This window comes from Fusarium falciforme, chromosome 13 (assembly GCF_026873545.1).
Source record: "Fusarium falciforme chromosome 13, complete sequence".
Classification (NCBI taxonomy): domain Eukaryota; kingdom Fungi; phylum Ascomycota; class Sordariomycetes; order Hypocreales; family Nectriaceae; genus Fusarium; species Fusarium falciforme.
This window is the reverse complement of record NC_070556.1, coordinates 1480418-1493542: the sequence shown is the minus strand read 5'-3', so window position 1 is coordinate 1493542 and position 13125 is coordinate 1480418. Positions and strand designations below refer to the sequence as shown.

The window sequence follows — 13125 nt, the reverse complement described above, 5'->3', positions numbered from 1 at the left end:
CGAAGCTTCGTTGCCATTTTGCCTTGGCAGGGTCAACACGAAAGTTATTCGGCGTTCGGGAAAAGCACTGTGTCTCTAAGGATCTATTCGATGCCATCGACGCGGAGTTCCGCTCTTAGCAACTACATGATGAATGCTTTATTGTACCAGCCAACGAGAACTCCCCATACTACAACTTCTCAACGGAAACCGTACTACGCTGGTTGCGATGGAATATTAATAAGTTCTGTGTTGGATTTGAAATGATATATAGCTTTTAGGATCCTCACTTCGTAATATGGGAGCATACCCGAATTATGCTTATGTTTCTCTGATGCCTCTAGTTCTCGTACTCCGGAGGCCCTAATATAGAAATCTGGCGGCTGTTGGCAAGACGTTCGACTTTAGCCCGATTTAAACTAGCCTGATGGACTTCGATGAGTTGAAGGTCTCGGATTTCGGTATACCATGGATACGTATGGCTATGCCTGGTTTCTTGATAAGGTTGACTGGACTACGCTTACCTTTAAGTAACCCTATGCGGCCTATATGATGTTTAATAATCCGCCTATTTAGGCCGCCTATTATGCTCGATACCGCTAAATTCGAGATGTATGTATAGACTTTATTCGGGTGGATAAAGCTCGGCAATAGATGATCGAGTTTAGTTCAGTCCCTGACTGTCTATAACTCCTGGAAAAGCACCTTTATTAGCTCTGCTTATGTGCTTTTCAAAAAGATGTCTTTGCCTGTATTAGGTCCGCACTGCATCTTGATCATATGGAGGTAGCCCTAGTAGGCGAGGTCCCTCTTTGCTATGATAGTGTGCGTGGTGCTCTGGCTGAGCGTTACTGTCTGCCCTAGCTTGTATATAGATATCGATTGGCGGTGAAGAATATCGATGCTCTATTTGTATGGCTCTGGGAATGGAAGGATGACTAGTTTGAACGGAAAGAATGGAAAGATAAGCCATACTGTATGTTGTTTCAATAAAGTTTCTATGCCGTTAAGACCGCTCGAGGGAAAGACGGCGCTCGGTAGTGGCGGTAAGAGCTGAAAAAGTCATTCCTTAGAAGCCATTGATGCTGCTATACTATAGAGCCAAGGATTTATGCGCAAAGATAAATAAATTAAGGAGTTCGTATGGTGGCCTAGCTTTCACCGAGGACTAAGCTCCTACTACGCAAAGTTGTAGCGGCTCGGCTCTCTTACATAACTATTGCTAGCCTCTAACATCAAATATCATCTGAGCAATGGTTGGTAATTAGCACTAGGCTACTTTACTAATAGCAATATGCCATACGTTGCGCAACTAGAGCAGCAGCTACTTCGCATCTCGGAGGATGAGTTGTTTGCTAGGCTAGTTAGCCTTCGGGAGCAAACGCTGGCTGCTCCACCTCGGGACACTATGACGCCGAGAATAACTATAACGGAACTCAGTAATTCTTCGACTGATCATCTAATACATTCCGAGAAATGGTGCCCGAAAAGGCGAGTATATGTTCCTAAGACGTTTGAAGAAAGTGATTCGCCCGGCGAGTGCGCCGTCTTTCTTAGGAAAGCACTAGAACAATACGAACTTCTCCAGCACTACCGGCGAAATTTGCGTCGGCACCGTCGAAATCGTACTGGCTACCAATTAGGCATTGATCCAAATTCGGATTCGGAAGGCGCCGATGACTCTGAGGCTACCTTAGATGAGGAAAGCCTTGGAGTGAGACGACAAGAGCAAGCAAAGGCAGTGCGGAGTATTGAAGTCCGAATGCGAGAGCTCATCACCCAACATCAACGAAGAGAAAAATGCTGGCCAAGAGCGTATGATTACCGCTAAAAGAGTTCAATCACCGACTGGGAAAGAGTCGAGTGATATGTGATACTATGATAGGTATGTACTGGTGTAAGAGTAAACAGTCAACGCTAACGATATACTTCAGGAGGATGGAGCAGCTCGTGTACTATTATCGGGTCGGATTCCGCGAGGACGGTCACTTTATGAGGGAGAGTGAAGGCCAAGTGTTGCCGCAGGATGTCATCGAACCGACACCTCAGCAGCACGCCAGGGTCAGAAGCCACACCGATGCAGTTCATCTTCCGGCTCCGCAGCTATGGAATTGCGGCCAAGGCCAATACTGCATCTCCTGGCACTCTCACCTGTGATGGCCTCGATATTATGTACAAGGGAATTCGCCTGCCACTTCAGAACCTGGCCACCCTGCAGCTTTCCGTGCTCGATGCTGCTCGGCTTACCTTGTTCCAAGATCTTCTTTTCCAGCAGGACTACACACAGCTAGACAGCCAGCCAGCCAGCCACCTATTCCATGGGACTCCATCCAGGATAACCCCCGAGAAGAAACCCTGAGCTACTCCTTCCTTGATAGCTTGTATCAGGGGGCCGGCGAGAGCACGAGGGCCTGGCTGATAGCCCACATTTGGAATCGGCGTGAGCTGAGAGCCCGATGGTATGGCGGAACCAGTCGGCCTGACACGGCACCAGACATGCAGTGCTTGCATGCCGAACCACACTGCAAGGCAAGATGCGGGTGAGGCCTTGAGCCATCGACGCGCGCCGGGGGGGGGAAGGCAGGGTCTGGCAGTTGTAAAGAACGGACGAGCGAGTTAAGCCTGTGGCGTTCTTTCTTGGAGATGCCATGGTTCTCCCCAAGATGTCTCGACACGCGATCGCTCTAGGGCTTAAGGGCAAAGCCACATTTCTTAGAGGATAACATGCTCTGGCTTATTATCCCTTCAATTGTCGAAAGCCTCCGTGATGTACCTCGCCCCACACCACCCCTGTCACATGACCAGTACATGGGGGGAACCTAAGACGCATCATCAATGATTCTCACTAAAATCATCATATGAATCATTCTGCAGCCGTCAATGAGCCCTCAATCAATCCCCGCAGAGGCAATAAATGCCTATGACGACCGTAGCTTCATCAATGAAGCTAACAGCCGCCGCGAGCATGAGTGCGACAGCACCCGGCGCCCCGTTTTCCCCCCTTCTGACACCCGAGGCTTCAATTTTCAACCTTTCGCTGTAGAAAGGCGCGATCTCAAGGTCGAAGAGCTGCCCCAAGGGCCGCTACAGCTATTCCAATACTTTGTGCCTCTATCCCTAGTTGAAAGCTGGGCTCAATACACCAACAAATGGGTCGATAGCCTGTTAGAGAGAGGCGTTATTGATAGCGCTAACCATGAACTAAAAGACGGCTCACGACTGCGAGAGTGGAAGCCAACTACCGCGGCAGAAGTATATATCTGGCTTGCAATCCTGATTTACCTAGGAATACATAAGGAAATCGCGATTGAGGACCATTGGAAGACCCCTGAGCTACAGGATCAGCGCCCTGAGCACTCTATCATTAAGTTCATGAGATATAACCGGTTTCAACTCCTTCACCGCCACCTTCGCCCTTTTGACCATACTAAACTCGAAGATGACGAATGCTTCCCTGAGGTCTTCCAATGCGCGCAACCGTGGTCTGAGCATATACAACAAGCTACAACGCAGCTCTGTGAGCCGGGCTCTCATCTAGCTGTAGATGAGGGCATGATCCGTTATACAGGGAGGAACTCAGAGGTCACATATATACCGGGCAAGCCTACTGACACAGGGTTCAAGGTATGGGTTGTGGCCCAACTTGGTATCTTCTTGCGTTGGATTTGGCACCAACCCGGCGCGAAATATGGCCCTATCGGCGTCGAACGTCCTAAGAAGTTACCAACACGAGCGAGAGGCAGGGGCAAGGCCAGAGGCAGAGGGAGAGGCGGCTTAAAGAGGAAGGATAATGAGGCTGATAAGATCGAGGAAGTCATTGAGGTCGCTACGACAAACGGAGGACAGGCTATCGCCCTTAATTCGACCCAGAGCGTGGTTATTGCCCTGCTAAATTTGCTACCAAAAGCTATCTATCACGTCTTTGTGGACAACCTCTTCGCGTCACCGGATCTCTTCCGCTCCCTTCGTCAGCACGGCCACGGGGCTACAGGCACAGCTCGCCCTAACTGCGGCATTTACAAAGAGCTCGCAAACTCTAAGTTAAGGGATCAGACTGGTAAATCAGGCTTCCAATTTAATGAGATCAAGGTTGTACCTACCCCTGATAACCAGGTAGGAAGCTTCGACCCTTCTAGCTATATTTCCCTTACTAACTTATCTACTTACCTAACAGGTGAATCAAATCGCCTGGAAAGATAATGCCCTCGTATTATTCTTATCAACTGTGTTCAATGGCGATGAGAGGACCGACCGTTGGAGGAAGAAACCATCAACGAAAAAGGCTACAGCGCGGCCGATACAGCATTTCTTTGGCGGTGAGCCAGTCAAGCTGATATCTATCCCTACGGTAGCTGCTTCCTATAACGATGAAATGAATCATGTGGATCGAGGAGACCAAATGAGGGCATATCAAGGTTATGATCACTCGATCCGCAGAGGCGCTTGGCAGGCTCTCACTTGGACCTTCCTTCTTGACGTGGCCCTTGTGAATAGTTACCTTCTTCAACTCCATGGGCAGCCAAGTTGGAAGCGATATACAAGCCAGAAAGAGTGGCGCCGATGCATTCATAACGAGCTCTTCAAGGCGTTCCATACGACCAGTCAGTCAAGGAGAAAGTTTCGGACCGGAGACGAATTTACGCCTATTGCACAGCATGAATTTATCGCAAGAGGGAAAAAATCGGACTGCGTAGCCTGTCAGGGTTATCGCCTTGGGCAGCCGAGGTCGAGGAGCTCGAGGCGGCCGTTGGCGCCGGTCAGTAATAACAGAAGGGGGCAGCGGCGCCGACAATCAACGAAAGGATGTAAGCAATGCGATGTCGCGCTTTGTAACTCAGATTATTGTTGGGACTTCTATCACCACCTAATTTAGGAGAGGAATTAAGTACCCTTTATTTGGCGCCTTCTGATTGGACCAGACCCCTCATCGTGACATCTTGGGAGGGCTATGCGCACTCAGGAGATAAGTACCTAGATCCCAGTTCCGCTGGTAATCTTTAATATTTATATAGAACCTTTGAGTAGGTTTAATAGTAATATCTAGTGGAAAGGTCTGTGTTTTGTTTTGCTCATAGTATAGAACGAGGGTGAAATCGGACTTCTCTTCAAGAAGGCATTCCCAATCTTGAAACAAAGAAGTGTTACTAAAAAGGCAACCAATGTAAAGTACAAATCCTGAGAAGTATACCTCATTGGAAACCTCGCAGAAGCAATCAGAACGGAGACTAGCTAACACTTCTCTCTTATCGGCCTTATAACAATTGCCTCTGGGCCGAGCCAAGGTCAAAGCAATAAGTAGTCTTTCCGACTTAAACTTGTCGTCTTCTTGCATGTATTTGAGGTCATATCCAATAAGGGTAGGCGTGACTCCCTGAGAGAGCATGTGCTTTAACCAGGTTGTATCCTTGAATATCTTATCCCAGACGTCATGTTGCTCAATAGCGTTGCTATAAAAGGCTTTTGGGGCTTGCTTTGTAGTTGCAAGAAAATTATGCTTGTCACGGAGCGAGAAAAAAGAAGCTATATGTTGAAGAACCTCAGTCGGCAGAGCTAATAGGCCCTTCATTATGTCTTGTTTGCTCAAAGGAGCACCCTAAAATCAGCTTGCCGGTGTGCAAACATGGCATATAAATAAAATACAGGCAGGTTCTTTTTTGGACATAGCAGGGCATTGATGATAGGCTATGTGGATTGTCTCAACCAGGTCCAGCGTCAGTAACTTGACCATACAGTTCTGGCGAAAACGGACTGAGCACAGTGCGCAGATTGTTTTAAGAGCCAATTCAGACCTTAAGTTGGGAGTCTAAAACAGCACACTGATGCTGAACTGGCACCACACTAGGGAATCGCTAGATTGCACGTGTCTGGACTTTCTGAGCGAGTTCTAGATATTCAGTACAAGTCAATGTAGAAGGAGACTTGTTACAGTGGTGACCAGTCACAGAGGTCGCTTACCATTTAACAAATCACCTAGCCAGGTCGCCATTAGCGTCATACGAGGGAGAGAATCGGGGAGGGCGTAACATGAACGGACCACGTTCGGCTAGACTGAGGCTTTGCTCGTGCCGAACTGGGCAAAGCACGCCCTACCACACCCGCCCAGCACTCTCGCCAGTCATTGCCCTGCTCTGTTGACAGTTCCGCGCACTATGTAGGACCTGTACTGCTGATATACCAACTGACATAAGTGGGATCACAACTCTTAGTGACCATACCACCACTGGCCGGATAACCATGACGGGCTCTGAGAGATCGAGACTGCAGGGTCAAGCAAGGGTGAGACGTCGGCCACTTCTGGAGAGCATCGGTCCGGGGCTAGGTTAGAAACATCAGAAGCGACAGGGGCGACGTTTATCCAGATCAATGACTGATGCCGTGTCGGCGTCACTTCGTTCATAACCGACCCAACTCACTTTGCACCGTCCTTAGGGGCAATGCGGGTTAATAGAAGGCGGGATGAGATTAATAATTTACATAATAACACGGAGATACCCAGAACATCAATCAGTTGGCAATTGATTGTCAAATAGTGAATTAACCAGGGGTAAGGCATTTATGGCCCCGTCACGTGAACATAACGTGGCTGTTCTCGGCCACGCCAATCTGGCCGAGATCACCACGTCTTATCACCACGCACCCTTATCTACGAGCCTATAACATCGATTCATTTATTTGCCTAGGATTTCAGATAGATCAACTCTTGAAGCTTACACTGATTTTCAGTTTCATTTAACATAAGGTTCTATAAGTACTGTCCGTACTGAATATAATATGTGCCGCCTGAATTCTGCCTTTATTCACAGTCTCAATTTATCCATCACCCAAGTGCATACGCAAATCCCACTTCAGTGCTATGACTCTATCGCTTCCAATGATCGTCATCTGCCGCCGCAGCAGAAACAGTTTCACGAGATCGTTTTTTCAATGGCCTTGGGAAATGTTCAGGGCTGAGAAGAGTCATCTCACGCTTCAGGGTTTGAGGTGCTCGTGTCTTTGACCCAATATTGGCTGCTTCATAAGCGTTTGGGGAAGAGGTAATCACCTTCTCCCCAGCCTTCTCATCCCAATCGTACCTTCCATTATCTACTTCCCTGCTGTCTTTTAGCGCCTGTGAAAGAAGATCCCGCAGATGCCCATAGCCTGGAGGGTCCTCAAACCCCAAGCCGCGAACATGTCGAAGAAAGGTGCCGACTTGAGTGGGGCAGCCCTCACATAGCTCTTCAACTGTTACTGCCTGCTTCTTCTTTCCGATCAGCTTGTATCTTCGTTTTTTGTCGGCATCAGTGATGCCTTGCCACGGGAGCCGCCCTTTGAGAAAATAGATCAGGACATAGGCTAGGGCCTCAAGGTCATCCCGTCGAGATTGTTCTCTGCCGAGATGTGTGTTGATGCTCATATACCGCGGTGTGCCTACCAGTGATCTGCCTTCCTTATAAGAAATATGTTCGTTCGACTTCCTATCCAGGTATTCCTTCGCCATGGCAAGGTCAATCAGGAAGATTTTGTCTGTCGCGTCCAATCCTCCAGTCAGGAAGTTCTCCGGCTTAATATCACGGTGTATGTAGTTATTCTCGTGCAATGATTCTAGCCTCGATATCTAAGAGCACAGACAAGTATTAGCGAGCAGCTCAAGATCATGCAGTGCAACGTACCATCTGCTTTCCTACCCCGACTATAGTCTTGATTGTGAAACTCCGCCCACAACTCTCAAATAAGTCTTCCAGGTTAGTTCCCAACAGGTCCAGAACAAGGATGTTATTCAGGTAATGCCGGCCAAAATGGTGGACGTTGGGGATCCCATCTAACAGCGTCATTAGCCTTTGGTTTTCTTAGCAAACCCAACGGACACATACCACACCCCGCGAGCTTCTTGTAAGCCCTATACTCATCTCGAAGCTGCGGTACAGGGGGGTGAAGAGGTTCCTACGCCCGTCTAGATCAGCACAAAAAATTGCGATGAAGACCCTTTTCAATTGGAGGCAACTTACAAAATTTGATAGCCACCGGTCTTCCGCTTGATAAGTCGACCCCTTCGTAAACAACACCAAACGCGCCCTGCCCTGTCCGTTTCCCTACTTGATACCCAGGTTGATCTTGATCTCCCTGGATAAGGTTTCCCTTCGACGCTTCTTCAGCTTCCAACTTCGACCAATCCCAGTCAGGAGAGTCCATTTCGCCTGAACCCATTGCCGAAGGTTGTTTCGCCTCGGGGGCAGGATATCCTAGACACCCCAGATGATCGAAAGATGAATCAGTCCTCTTAGGATACATCATTATATCGTGGGTAGTTCTGTTCTGTTGGTTTGGTGCGAGATTCCGCTGGCGCAGCGTGCAAGCCGGAGGCTGAGAAAGACGAAGAGGGAGAACGTGAAAACAAAAGAGCAAGGAGAGATTTTCAGATTAATATAGGCGCAACTTAAGCGAACTAGGTACAAGAGGTGCGGCCAATCATCCATGGAACCCAGAGTTTCTAGTCCTGCACCACCCCCAACCCGGGCAAATCATCCTTCGCCAGCCAAGCCAAGACGTTCTCAAGGGCGGTCTTGGGGATCTATGGCGGGAGCCTTTGCATCTCTAGATGCACGAAGCGATTTTCTCTGCCATCGAGGCGTGGATTGTGACGTGGGAAGCTATATAGCGATTTTGTCGCTCTTATACTCCAGAGAATTGTCCATTGAAGCTCGCAGAACTTTCCTGATGGGTTCTTGGCTACTGGTTAATATGAAGTGCACATTCTGACACGCGAGAACATACCAGCTGAGTAGCCAAAGCATGATAAAGAGTACACCAAACGGTCGGCAGTAGCATCATTAAAATACTCGGTGGACTTTTTTGCTTGAACCTTGAGGATTGTACCACTTTCCCTCAACCAAACTGCTGATAGAGGGTAAAATACCATTCTCTGCCTTAGTCAGCGACAAACAAATGATACTTTAGACGCCACTCACCCAGGTCGACCACCAGGAAAAAGTAATAAGTTCGCCAAGCTTTTAGTCGCCGTGAGTCTGTGACTTTCGTTCGAGCGTAGCAACCATGTTGTAGCCCGCGATACCTCTCGCAGTCAACAAGTCCTGAACAACGCCAACCAGGTCACCAGAGGAGAACTCAACAGTAACCATCAGGTATCGAGTTGCCGCCTTCCACATGCTCCAAATCGCGACAAGCAAAGCGACGAGGGAAAGGGGGTTGATGCCAAGTGATGTGAGATAGTGATATAGAGGACGAAGAACAGGGACAAAACCGCCAAGACCAAGAGAGTTAAGAAGAATGACGGCTTCTTCCACTGGCGGGGCCATTTCACTTAGGTGACGTGCACGAACAAATAACAGAGAAGAAAAAGGTTCACGGGAGCAGTAGCTAGGTATTAAGAGTCAAGGCAGAAGGTTATGGTGTTCTTGGCAATGGGCTTCGCATGCATAAGAGAACCGGGTTGGAGCTTGACAATGAGAAAATGCATGGTGAGTTTGGAACCTGATCTCATCTCCTCAGAGGCGAACTTTCAGCCATCTGCACAGAGAGGCGAGAAGATGAAAACTTCGGCGTCTCGTCGCTCTTCTGGAGCATCATCAGAGGCAGCGCCACGTCCATACTCTGCGACCTGGGCCCATCTTTTTGCACCGCTGTTTCTTTTACGGGAGTTGCAGCTGGCCTCCTATCATCGTTCCGGATCCTCTCCCTTTCCGTCCTCAGCCTCTTCTCGGATATCTCGCTGAGAGCCTCCCTGGAATGAAATAAAGGGTTTCCCTTTAATACAATGAGCATTTATGATGTAGAGACCACAGTGTTGGGAAAGCTTACCATTGGAAAAATAGTTGAGGGCTCTGAAGTCGGGCTTCTGGCGAGTGCAGGATGTCTTGAAAAGGGGCAAAATAACACCATCACATCAGATTGCATCCCGCCCCGGCTTTTGGATGTTGGTGTTTCCGTATGAGGGAGAGAGAGTCTGCAAATCATCACGTCCTTACTCACAGCCAGGCACCTGACTGAGCTGCGACGGCCTACTTTCACTGATGCGGCGCCTCGCGGATACATGATCTGAGTCGACCCTCCAGTGACGCACTCTACCAATCCATCGATCCCCAGTAGCCCACGTGTAACGTAGATTGGCGGAAGGCCCTCGGTGTCGCATGCGAGTGCCTGAGATGAGATGACACGAGGCAGATGGTTGTTCAGCTGGTCAGCGCTCACAACCAGAAATATCTTGATCTGTGTGGTTAATAAAGATCCCCAAAATGTCAAAGAACCATTCTTACCGGACCTGAACTTAGAGAAGGGGTAGTGATAGCCATGGATTCCAATATCATCAGGAGGATCTGAGAGAAACAGTGGTAGATGCAGTTGCGTTGGTCAAGGGGTAGCGTGCCGGCAACTGCAACGATCTCGGCCCATGTACCAAGCAATCCAAGAGGTTTTTTCCGGATGGGTGGTGCCTTTCCCAATAAACCCGCTAACTTGATAGATAGCTGAACAGTAACAGAGACGACCGGATCATGGCCTGCGAGTTTGATCCATTCTGGAAATTCGGCTCCCGCAACATCAAGGACAGGGACAGGATCCACAACAGTGACCTCAACCTCCCCACCAAAGATCTTAGGGACAGTTTCGGGGTCTTCCATTGAATCGAATTATGATAGAATAAGACAGAAAGTTACCGTACCTACAGTATACGGGTCCCGTGGCTCTTAAGTAAAGACACATCCAACACAGCCTCCCTGCTTCGTTGTCCCCGTTTCCTCTTTCCACCTCCTCTTGCACTTTATGCATGCGTGGCTATATCCCCTGTCATGCAGTCTGCATTAGAAGACACGGGCATCACACCGCCAGACCCTGCCCACTTCGTCACATATGTCCTTGATGTCTTGTATATTCTCCCCAGATCCTGGCCCCTGACTTGCAACGGATGAGGCTCTGCAGAAAAAGGCAGCTGGCGAACTAGTTCGCAACAAGATTGCTACGAAAATGTTTCTTGCGGCCCTGTCGTCAGCCAGATTTAGCGAACCTATCAGATGCCCCCGGGCATCTATTCTCCTGGTACCTCACTCACTAAGGTACAACATAACCACCAGAAGAAGCATCGAACGGACAGGAGAATTAGGTAAGACAATGTCATGGTGACTTTTCTTCCTCGTCATCAATGGCGTCTCTAAGAAAGGTTATCAGCCACAACAGCAAAAGATAGTTATCAATACATGACGACGCCAAAGCCTAATACCGTAAAGCACTCTAAAGGCGTGGTTCTTGTCGGCACAAGTGCTGCACTCCTAATCCCTAGTGCATATGCGGTCAAGTATGTGTCTCTTTCGAGCCGTAGTCCTTGTAAATGGTTTCCTGCACCGGGGACATGGTGCCACGACTGTTGATCTAGACTTCTCGCGTCGGTGCCGAGAAAGATTGCTGGGGTTCGAAAACTGGCGTCCGCGACACCCGTGGTCCCAGCATTGTAGTTCTGGTCGGCTCTGCATGGTTCTGATGATTCCTCCCTCCTGGCAGCTTGTGCCGACATAGCTCGCGACGGGTAGTGCCGAGTACATACCAATATCTTGGCCAGTAGGTACGGATATGGCCTCGCCCGTGAGGGTCAATGGAACGGGGGAAGTGATGTGGGTTGGGAGATTCACGATGGCCGTCCCATGGGGGAGGGGGAACCCCATGACCAGTGGCGGAGAATCGACGCAAGGGCTGCGTGCCTTGTCTTGCTGCCACTTTAATTCTCGAGGCATGGGTAGCGGGCCCGAGGTTAGAGATCTTGAAGGCGGCAGTGGTGGGAGGCTGCTGGAGAGTGGACCCATCGATGACAGCCCAGCACCCATTGTCAAGTTTCGAGACACATTTGATTTTGGATCAGATTGCAGGATGACAGTGCTGGCGCACACATTAGCGTCAAATTAAGATCTTAGAGGGGACAGTGATATCCCACCTGCCAGATGGCCACTCCGTTCGGCGCGGGTCCGGTGTCGACGGCTGCAGGTAATTCCTGTCCTGTTGTTGAAGAGACGAACGGGTTTCCGGTCTTAAATTCGAGCTCGGGCTGTTAAAGCTACTATCTGTCCGCTGGTTCCCGCATCTCGAGGTGGGTGGCGACCCTAGCCCAGAGGCTCCTGAGGCCCCTGAGGAGCCGTCCACCCGAGGAGAGTGCACCAGCGAGGGCAGAATAGGCCCACTGAAGTGACAGTGGGCGCTATTACAAGTGTGTTAGCCACAGAATCTCTGTCAAGGTAAAGGAAACCCACGACGCCTCAAGGTTCTTGCGGTGCTCGTTCCAAGGCTCCGCACTCATTTTTATCACTGATAAAGGACTGCTGTAAGGTTTTGTGTGTTTTGGGGTCGGTTCTGATGTTTTGCTTGCTCTCTAGCTTGGGGCGATGACGGCTGCAGTGGTGGGGGTAAGAAGTAATGGCCAAGGGGTGTATTTCTATTCCGAGAGTGGGAGGATATTTATGTTTTGAGGCCTTCTCCTTCTTCCCAATATGATTTGCTATAGTCATTACCAAGCACCGCAGGACGATTCCACCTAATAGTTAGGGCCCCGAAACGGAAACGGGTAGGGCGAAGAAGAAAGGGGGTAAAAGTTCCCACAGGGCACGTTACTATCACAGAAGCTAAGCCTGGCCCTGGCACCAACCGAGGAGCGCCAGGTTCCGGCCGGTCGTCCGGGGGGAAACCGGGCCGCCACCTTCATCAGTCGCCAAGTCCCAGCCAATCTATCGGATGCTTGCTCGGTCCTCCTTCGGCCCTGGTTTACCACCTCATTTATGAAGTTTTCCGTCAGGTAGCCGCCTCGACTGGCATGTAATCGGCTGTTTGAGGGGAAGCCGGTAGATGAAAATAATCTCAGGCTGTGGAAAACTCCTGTCTGCCTGCCTCCCGACTGCATCAGCAAAACGCCACAGCAGCTAGGGTGGATAACACCGTCCCCTTGACCATCTCTGTGGGGTTGTTGTGACCGTTGGCGGATCACTTCGTAACTCTGGGATCATTCACATGTCTCTGATCGCCTTGGCCAGCTGCGAGCTTCTCCTTCGTCAGGAACCGTCCACCAGGGCCGCGCGGCTGCCGCATAGCGTGTTTGTGTCGCGACCCGTGGAGGTAGGGTTATCGGCCTTTCGAGGCCGGCCTAAGATGTTCTTCGAGCTTTTGTCGAGCGAC

The 13125-nt window shown here is 49.7% G+C and overlaps 1 pseudogene across 1 annotated transcript, besides 1 other annotated feature; it reads right to left on the bottom strand.

Moving 5' to 3' along the window:
* Positions 1–7613: 7613 nt before the first annotated feature.
* NCS54_01486000 lies at positions 7614–7902 on the bottom strand (annotated as a pseudogene). Its single transcript has 2 exons — positions 7833–7902; positions 7614–7780 (listed from the first exon to the last, which is right to left on the bottom strand).
* Positions 7614–7902: a sequence feature.
* Positions 7903–13125: the final 5223 nt, after the last annotated feature.